Genomic DNA, 10,809 nt, shown 5'->3' on the forward strand with positions numbered 1-10,809 from the left:
AGCCTTTTTTTAGCCATAGCCTGTTAGCTCTCCACTGCCCGGCCTTATGAAGCACAGACAGAATGATTTCATGCAACTTCTCAGATGTAGAGTTTTAAGTGTTTTCAGAAGGTAAGCAGAATAAAACATATATAGAGAGAGAGGTGAAGAAAGAACAGGAAGGGAAGTATGTTTGGGTTAACTAGCACCATTTTTCTCTCTGTTTAATGAATCAGATGTGATTATTAAGGATATAAAATGGCTGCAGAAGGAGTAGTGAAGAGGGAGAGGAAGGTGGACTGAAAGGGGGGAGAAGTTATAAATAATGTTCAAAGGGCTCTGATATTTTAAAAAAAGAAACCTCAGTACTTTCTGTCTGAAAAGAGGAAAAAAATGTGGCATTAAATTAGCAAAATCAGATGTGCATATATGGTATTTTCTCTAATAGTGGCCAGTATCAATTAAAAGCTGGGTCTCTGATAATTACAGTAACCCCACTTCTAACATTAGCCACATTTCCACCACTTTAATTTAGTAATTTCATTAATATAAGCTAAAACGTTCAGGGTGGAAGTCAAGCACTGCAATTAAAGTGGGAGTAAGAAGGTTACTGTAATTATTAGTAATGCAATAAAAACAAAAATTAACAGTGCAAATGGAAGCAGATCAGAAAACAAAGAAATAAAGGCCTCCCTCTAATATAAGCCTGTTCCCAATAGAGGCCTGGGCCACTATTAGAGGAAATACGGCACATAGTTTCCTGGATTTAAAAAAAAAAAAATCTGAATTTTAGCCGCATTTTAATAAAAAGCCATTTTAATTAATTCCTTTTATCAACTAATCTATGTTTTGTGCAATTTTCACCATTGCAGAAAAGACATCCAGGCTTTAAGGAGGGGAAAAAAAAGGTCTAAACCACCACATGACACCAATATATCTCCTATAATGTCGAAGCATAGAGTCGTATTTGTTCAGATTATTGTTAAATTCGGAGAAAAGGGCGACAGCATAGAGAGCTGGCTGTGACTCTCTGAGAGCAGCTTTACATCAAGAGTCTGTGTGTGTGTGTGTGTGGAGTAATAAAAGACCTTTTTATGACAGCTGTTCAGCTTTTTTTAATAATCAGATGAAACAGCGATAGCCTGAAGGTAACCAGTACAGAGAAATGTGTCATATATCAGGACTACAAACAGTAACTCTGTGTTCAGCAATATATATATAGAGATATAACCTTCTGAGTTCACAGTTCAAACACCTCATGATGACTTGAAGAGAAGATTTAGACAGTAACTAAATGTCGCCTCTAAAACATGAAAGAAATATTAACATTAAGGGTCCAGTCACACCAGTGTTTGCTCAACTTTAAAAAACCTGTAGGAAGGGTTGCAACTCTCTTTTCTTGATTTTCAAAACAAAAGCATGAACAAAAATGCTGTTTCTGGGTCTCAAATGTGAGAAAACTCAACATATTTGGGTTTTTAACTGTTGGTCAGACTAAATAAGACATTTAAAGACTCTAGTTTGGTCTTTGGGGATGTTCCAATGGCCGTTTTTCAATAACTACATTACATTTCATTGACTAAATGATTAATCGATACTAAAAAATGTTTTTCTTGATTTTCAAAACAAAAGCATGGGGGAAAGAATTGTTGTTCCTGGGTCTCAAATGTGAGAAAACTCAACATATTTGGGTTTTTAACTGTCGGCCAGACATTTAAAGACTCTAGTTTGGCCGTTTTTCAATAATTATATTACATTTCATAGACTAAATGATTAATCGATAATAGAAAAAATAATCATTAGTTGCTTCCTTAGTTACAGGTTCCTAAATGCATCACAAAGATATGAATAATACCTTTTATATAATATACCTTAAGACAATATGAATTAATGCAATATCCTGTCGATCCCTTTAATAGACTTTAAGGACAACAGTAGAAAGCAGGTATTTAATTCACTGGACTAACAGGAAATAGATTCATCTCTGTGGTTATTGTGTCTATATACAGCAAAGTTTCTTAGTTTCTTCTATTTTAAAGTGTTGAGCTTTTAGGTAATAAAGATTTGGCTATAATGAAATGCTCCAGTTATTAAAGTTAAAAGAACAAAAGAAACATTAAATTAAATCAAATTTAAACAAGTTGTTTTTAAATGCAGTCTCTTTCACATCAATTTTAATAGAAAGCAGTAAATTCTTCTTTCTTTTAAACTTAACTTTTCAAAACACAGTTTACCGAAATCTCTTGTATCTCTCAATTTTTATTTTTTTATTGCTTATCCGTCCTTTAAAATCGCCTCCTGACATGCTTTCAAAATAAAATTTTAAAAAATTACTCTGCTTTGAGTAATACATGAGGAAGAGTAATACTGTGTCTAACATGATTTTTCAAATTTCAGTTAAATTCCCTTAAATGTCTTAAAAATGTAAAAAAAATAAAAAAAAATCAGAAGCTATGAATATGCAATTGTTCAAAATCCACCTGAAAGAAAAAATATATAAAAAAAATCCATTGGACTCTTCAAAAAGTAAACTTTATGTTATGCAACATTATTTAATTTGTTTAAAAAAAAAGTTTTATGTAGAAATCGCTGCGACTTCCTGGTGCGACTGGGCCCCAAACACCTTCAAACAAGCTTCAATAGTATAAGATTTTCAAAATAAAAGAAACTAAATAGAGCCAAAACCAATTAATTCAATTAAAATGATGCACAAGACGAGCAGTCGGTGCAGGATCGACTGACTGGTGATAGACGATCAAAAAGGTCAAAGGTCAGTATTGGTAAAAACAGGTCTAGCAATGTGATGTGGGAGGGGCGGGAGCAAGGGCGGGGGGGGGGGTTAGAAAAACACTTCTTATTTATTTACTACACTTTAATTAATATTTATTAATCGAATCTACATATTTACTATAATGTGCAGTTTATACCGTATACTTGAATGTGTGCGTGTGCATGTATGTGTGCGTGTGTGTGTGTGTGTGTGTTGTATGTAGAAGTTTGTATGTGCAATGTTTCGAGAAGTTTTTTTTGTTTTTTTTGTTTTTTTAAAGCCTGTTCCCTCACACACACACACACACACACATGTTCACACACACACACACACACACACACACACACACACAACCGTATCTGAACGCACTCTGCAGTTCGGCTGCACCCGCTAAAAGTTTAAAGTTGAGTCACACCTGGAAAAGGAGGAAGGAGGAAGAGGAAGAGGAGGACTATAGTCATGTGTGCCGTTGGCCTGGCAACCGTGATGTAATGTAGCACACAGGAGGTTGGCACGACGACGAAGACGAAAATGCACAGAAGGAACTAAAAATGTAAAAAAAAAAATTAAACAAAAAAACAAACAACAACACACAGACACTACCTGCTCCGCCCATCTCAGGGTAAGCCCCGCCCTCTCCTGGACCTAAACAGGAGACAGGAAGTAACTGACGGAGGAGGAGGAGGATGAAGATTTGTGTGTGTGTGTGTGTGTGTGTGTGTGTGTGTAAGGGGGGGGGGGTCCTCTGATGTTTTTGTTTTCTAAAAAGATTTGATTGGTTGGTTGATTGTGTTTTTTTTGTTTTTTTAAATTTTTAATGTTTTTTTTTTAGTGAGAAGGAGTGCTGAGAGTCGTAACTTTGTGCCTTCAGTATCTCATCGCCATGCCACGTCCACCTAACACACACACACACACACATGCACGCACTGATGTACACACTAACAGTGGCGACGCCATGGCAACAATCACTATGTTAGAAGAAAAAAAAAACTTATTTCTTCTTTTTTTTTTTTTTTTTTTTTTTTAGATAACATTAGTATCCTACAGTGCAACTCACTATGATGTCATAGATACTTGTTTGTGTCCGGTGAGTTTCGGCGGCCAAAGCCTGCGTGCTGATTGGCTCCTGGTTTGTTTGAGTAACGCCCAAAGACGCCATGTGAATCCCCTTCGACCTCCGACGTCGGACTTCCAAAACCCCCTGAGAGAAGTGTGAACATGGAGACCAAGAGTAAAATAGAGCGTAGTTAGTGTGGTGTGGTGTTTTTTTTGTTTTTGCCCTGAGCTGAGTCTCTCAGGTAGTATTTGCCCCCCCCCAAGAAAGCTCCACCAATTAAATGAAATGCATTCGATTGGTGGATGATTAATTAATAAGGATACTATTAAAAGTATATTTTACAACAGGGTGAAAAAGGAGAACGCTGGATTTGAATTGGCTTCTTCAGTCTTCCTCAAAGTTGTGTAAAAATTGTACCAACTGGCTCTGTTTAAAAAAAAAAAAAAACATGATTTAAAAACAAAAAAAAATTGGAATCAGCTGTAATGTTAACAATGAAACACACACGAGCCACGTTAAGAGTAATATTTATCTGAATGTTGCTTAAGATGGTGCCAAGACTTCTGTGGATGGATAATGAGCAGACAGCCGTGGTATGTAGTTCTTAATCCAGCCTGTTTGGAAACACACACATCATGAAATAAGAGGACAGTGTGTGACTCTTTTCTTAGCAGGAGGTTGGATACTCGATTATCCCAGCTGCCTTGAATGCAGCATTATAACAGATGCTAGAGGACTGTTTTGTGGAAGCCTGTATCTGCCAGAAAAAGAAACAAAAAAAGATAAAATTGGGAAAGATATAAATATAAATACTAATGGTGAATCAAAACTGTGACATACTATAAGTTAGTATGAAGGATGGTCAAATTATAATATATATATACACTACTACTACTTGATGGAACTGTTTTTTGTAATATAAATAAAATACAATTAAAAAAAAAAAATCAGGTAACAAAAATGTGAAGGCTGAAAAGGATCAAATAAGATTCAAACAAAAACAAAAAAGTTAACTTTCAAAACTTTTGTATCAACATTTTTAACTCCAGGTGTAATTTTGACATAGTTTGACTTCATATCTATTTAACTGGATGGTTTTAACTTAAATTTAGTATCATCATTTTTACTCAGTAACTCATATTCTTGACTTAATCTCTTGCAGAAAACAGAAAACTCATAATTTACATCATATCTCAAATTTTAGACTTTCGAAACTGTTTGTATTTCGCAATGTTAATCTAACATTTTATATTTTAGGCGTAAAAACATTTCTAATTACCTCATAATTTTGATTTACCGCAAGTATTTTTTAAAAATTGTTAGTCTTTAACGTTTAATCTATTAGTTTATTTCTTCCTGGCAGAAGTGGTCTTCCATAATGTTTACAGAGGCAGCAGAACAGGCCAATGCACCAACCACAGATTGTAGCTTTAAACTGACTAGCACTGACATCTACAAGTGTTTGTGTGTGTGCGTGCGTGTGTGTGTGTGTGCGCGTTGGGCTGAGGAGGGGTTGTAAAACATGGCTGCACAATGTACAGAGACATATCAGCCAACTGTCACCGCTCGCCGCCTCGGGAAAGACGGGCGACGCCTGCTGACGACAGGGCTAAGCTAACACTAGCCAATCGACCGCTAGCGTCCAATCGCTAGCTGCTGCACTGACGTTTGTTTTTCTCTACAGTGAAGCTAACACTAGCCTACTGCTAACTGACCGCTAGTAGCACATAGCAAGTTTTTACCTGCTAGCTGTGCTGTACAGTTGTGCTAGCATTAGCATTAATGTGGTTTTAAAAGCGTTATTTTTATTTTCATGTTGGTACCTCAGACTGCTCAGTTATCATTATTATGATCATTACTGTTGTCATTGTTGTGACTAACACCCAGGGCATTTGGTTGATTCTACCAAAGTGCATTCCTTTACAAAGCTAGCGTATAACTAGCTGCTCAGACAGATGGACGCAAAGTTAGAAAGTAGAGGCTCGGCCAAACCAAGAACTATAACGATAACTATAAATATATGATTATCTAACGCCGGTGGATGGTGGAGTCCACACCAAGAACACTGTCAGAGTAATTCAATGAATGATAGAAACACTAACCGCCAATAAAAATCCTTCCTATGAATCATACAGCAGCCTTACATTTACAATAAAACTTCAAAACCTGCAAATATCATTAATTAATTCTGGAAACTGACTGATGATTTAATTTATTTTAATCTAGCTTTGCTCGTCTCTCACCACAGATTGAAGCAGAATGACAAAGAGAGGTTTGTCTCTCTTTATTATACAAAGATGCTGGAGCTTTGTTCTCTATTATAATGTGAAAAACAACAAAGTTAGTTCATTCTTCTGCTTTTCTTTATATCTCTGTGTACAACATACAGCAGTAACAGCTCATCAGTATATATTGTCATTAGCTGCAGACACAGCTGGAACCTGCAGCGTGATCATTAAAATTAATTAACACAGACAAATAAATAAAATAAAAATAAAAGTAAGTAGTCAAGATGATTGTGCACACTGATTTGGGTCTCCACACTCTTTCAAATTCTTCTGCCTTTCCTCTGGTTTCCGTGATCATTATAGTTACTTTAGTAGTTATCGTTCTTGGTGTGGACGGCCTTAAGACATAAAGTGTAAAGCAAGTGAATAAAGAAGCATTCAGAGAAGAAGCAGCGGCCGCCTTTCAGACAGCAAGGAGAGAAGAAACAGTGGTGTTTTGTTTTTGTTTGTTTTTTTATAAAAAAGGATTATTGCTAAAAGGCTGCAGTTAGATGAAAACATAATCTGGTTTATCTGACCTCTTGGTAGCATTCACAAATGTTTTTGTTTTTTTTCAACTTGTGTGAAAGCAGCTGTAGTCTAGCTAGCCTGCTAGCTCGTTAAATTGCCGACGAGTTAGCCGGCTAGCTCGTGTAGCCATTTAGCTTCTATCGGAAGTTCTCAGCAGATGGAGGTTAGCCGCTGTTAGCGTGAAGCTGCGCTGTATTTCTGTGATGTTTGCCAGCTGGGTTTTAATGTGGATTTTATCTGTACATAATGTGGAAAGATGTTTGAATAATAATTTTTTTTTTTTGGGTTTGAATGCGCTGCTGTGCCACGCCGCGGCCAGTTTTACAACGTACTGTATCTACTGTACAGAACACAGAAGTCGACACTTTTCTAGTGAGCCTTTGTTACATTTTATTGTGGTGGAAAAATTATTATTATTATTATTATTATTATTAATAAAACAGTTTTATTGATCATTGTATGTATTGTTCTTTCAGTGAGTCTGTTTGATGAAGATTCAATTTTAATTCCTTATTGTATTATTATTATATCATAGTAATTTTTTAAAGATTCAAGATTTCCTTTATTGTCGTTTTCAGTTCCATAAATAAGAAAATGAAATATTGTTGACCTTAAAAAGACAAGAACAAAATAGTGCAAATGAATTTAGTATAAAGCTTAAATCTAAAATGAGTCGGCCTAAACAAAAGTCTCATTTTCAGATCGATATCTAACGTAACTATATTATTACGTTAGCTTGGTAGCTTTTAACGTTATATTACTCTAAAACAAATGTAACGTTAGCTTCGTAGCTTTTAACGTTATATTACTCTAAAACAAATGTAACGTTAGCTTGGTAGCATTTAACGTTAGCTTGGTAGCATTTAACATTTTAAAACAAATGTAACGTTAGCTTGGTAGCGTTTAACGTTTTATTACTTTAAAACAAATGTAACGTCAGCTTGGTAGCTTTTAACGTTAGCTTGGTAGCATTTAACATTTTAAAACAAATGTAACGTTAGCTTGGTAGCATTTAACATTATATCACTTTAAAACAAATGCAACGTTAGCTTGGTAGCATTTAACATTATATTACTTTAAAACAAATGCAACGTTATTAAAAGTACAAGATTTAGTTTTTATCCCCCATAAATATTATATTATTATTATTATATTAATATGGTAAAATGTAATCTATAAATTGTTGCAGGTCCAGTGATTTCATATTATAGCAGAGACCAAGATATCAACTAACTATTTTAGTTTATGTAATAAGAGAGTTATTGTATTTTTATGTAGTATCTTGACCTAATACCTCTATATTTTAGGCATAAAAACTGTTTTAATGACCTCATAGCTTTTTATTATATTAATGAGATATTAATGATGATACTGATAAATTTAATTGTATGCTTCCTCATTAATAGTTATGGGATTAAATCTGTTAGTTGTTTGTAAGGGTACTCAAGTGATTTCATATTATAGCAGAGACTAAGATATTCTATTTTAATTCATGTAATAGGAGAGTTATTGTATTTTTATGTAGTATCTTGATCTAATACCTCAAATTTTAGACTTAAAAAACTGTTTTTTACATAGTATTTCATAAGTTTGATCTAATATCTCATATTTTAGCCATAAAATGTTTTTTTAATTACCTCATAACTTGTTTATTATATTAATGACATGTTGTAAAAGTACAAGATTAAATTTTATCCTTCCTTATTATTAGTTATGGGATTAAATCTGTTAATTGTTTATAAGGGTACTCAAGTGATTTAGTCTTAAAGCAGAGACCAAGATATTCTGACTATTTTAGTTATTGTATTGGTTTTTATGTAGTATCTCATACTCTTGACCTAATATCTCATATTTTAGACTTAAAAAGCAGTTTTTCACTTAGTATCTCATAAGTTTGATCTAATATCTCGTGTTTTAGGCTTAAAAACTGTTTCTAATTACCTCATAACTTCTTATTATATTAATGAGATGTTGTAAAAAATACAAGATTTAATTATTATGGGTTATGGGATTAAATCTGTTAGTAGTTTAAGGGTACTCCAGTGATTTAGTCTTATAGCAGAGACCAAGATATGATGATCATTACAGCATTTCTGATATCCAACAACAACAACAACCAAACGCTGTCCCATGTCACACAAATTCTGTCGTTAAAGGTAATTTAATGATCACACGGCTGAATTTCTGACTCTCACACAACCAATTCTGTTCTTTCACAGTCTTCCACCCGATATGACGCGAATACTAAAATTAAAGTTGTTTAGCCAGATTGTTTCCCCCTCTCTCTCTATAAATACATATCCATCTCTAACATGCTGCCTACTTCACACATAGCCACCATATAATGCAGAAAACTCAGATAATCCAAATTTATTCTCACCTCAGAATATCGTACAGTGAAATAAAGGAACATTTATATCTGCAGACCTGAGGAACAAATCCTTAATTAATCATATTTAACTTAACTTTTAACCCTCCTGTTGTCCTTGAGTGAAGGAAGGAAGGAAGGAAATATGGAAGGATGGAAGGAAGTTAGGAAGGAAGGAAGGAAGGAAAGCTGGAAGGAGGGAAGGATGAAAGGGAGGAAGAAGGATGGAAGGGAGGACGGAAAGGAGGGAGGAAAGAAGGACTGATGAAAGAATGAAGGAAGGAAAGGAGGAAGGAAGGATGGAAGGGAGGAAAGCTGGAAGAAGGGGAGGATGAAAGGGAGGAAGAAGGTAAAGGAGGAAGGGAGGAAGGAAGAAAGAAGGAAGGAAGGAAAGGAAGGGAGGAAGGAAAGACTGTCCTTCCCTCCTTCCTTCCGTCCTTCATTCCTTCCCTCCCTCCTCCCTTCTTTCCTTCATTCCTTCCTTCTTCTTCTTCCCTTCCTTCATTCCTTCTGTCCTTCCCTACCTCCTTCCTTTCCTCCTCCCTTCTTTCCTTCATTCCTTCCCTCCTTTCCTTCCTTCTTCCTCCCTTCCTTAGTCCTTATTCCCTTCCTTCCTAACTTCCTTCCTTCTTCCTTCTTTCCTTCATTCCTTCCATCCTTTCCTTCCTCCTTTCTCCCTTCCTCCCTTCCTTCCTAACTTCCTACCCTGACTCGAGGACAACAGGAGGGTTAAAAGAGTAAAATGTTGCTTAACTTAATAGTCACAGTCCTTCCTCTACTAACCCAGCTAGAAAAACATTAAACCCCATCAAACATCTTCACACAGAGGAAGGAGGAAGGGGGGGGGGGGGGGGGGTGTTTCCTGAACTGAACTCTACAGTTCCTCCTGAGCAGTTACAGTACATTGGGTTACCATGACAACCAAGGCCCACAGGTGCTAATGAATGCAGCGTTGACAAGGAGGAGGAGGAGGAGGAGGAGGAGGAGGATGTGACATCACAGCTCGATGACAAGGAGCCAGGAAACGGCTCCTTTTCATCACGCTGCCATGACAACCAAACCAACACACACACACACACACACACACACAGGGGATGTGTCGTCTAATAAAAATAACTTTAATTTACTTGCAAAATCCCCCAGAGATAAATAGTCTTTTTTTATTTTCGTGGTGCCTACATTACCCACAATGCAACTTGACAAACCTCACCTCTTTCTATCTCCACACCACCAGATTTTTTATTTCATTGTTCATTATATTTATTTCAGACAGCTACCTCTGTTCTTTTGCTTTTTTTTGTACTAGTGCAGTAATGTTCCCTAATGCCTCTTCTTCTTCTTTTTTTTCCTAGGATGGCAAAGTCATAACAGCCGCCTTGCTCTGCCTCTGATTGTCTAACACTTAATTAACTTCATTGGCAGGTTTTGCATGACCATATATCTGTCTAAAATTTAGTCCCCAACACTGATGGATACACACACACACACACACACACACACACACACACACACACACACACAATACTTGATCAGTTCATTGTCAGTTTGACTCGTTGACAGTAAGAAAAATAGAGAATATTGTGCCTTTTCCTCTAAAATGTGAATATTAACCAGAGAGTCTACAGAGGTGTTGAGTTCTCATGTTCTGCTGTCAGCTCCCACTTCTTTCTTTACCTAGAGATATCACACACACACTCACACACACACACACACACACACACACACACACACACACACACACACACACACACACACTCACACTCACACACACACTTTCTCAGCCCTGCACATCTGCTCTCATTCATGCACATTTTCTGCCTCACACTCTTTCTTCCTC

This window comes from Scomber japonicus, chromosome 23 (assembly GCF_027409825.1).
Source record: "Scomber japonicus isolate fScoJap1 chromosome 23, fScoJap1.pri, whole genome shotgun sequence".
Classification (NCBI taxonomy): domain Eukaryota; kingdom Metazoa; phylum Chordata; class Actinopteri; order Scombriformes; family Scombridae; genus Scomber; species Scomber japonicus.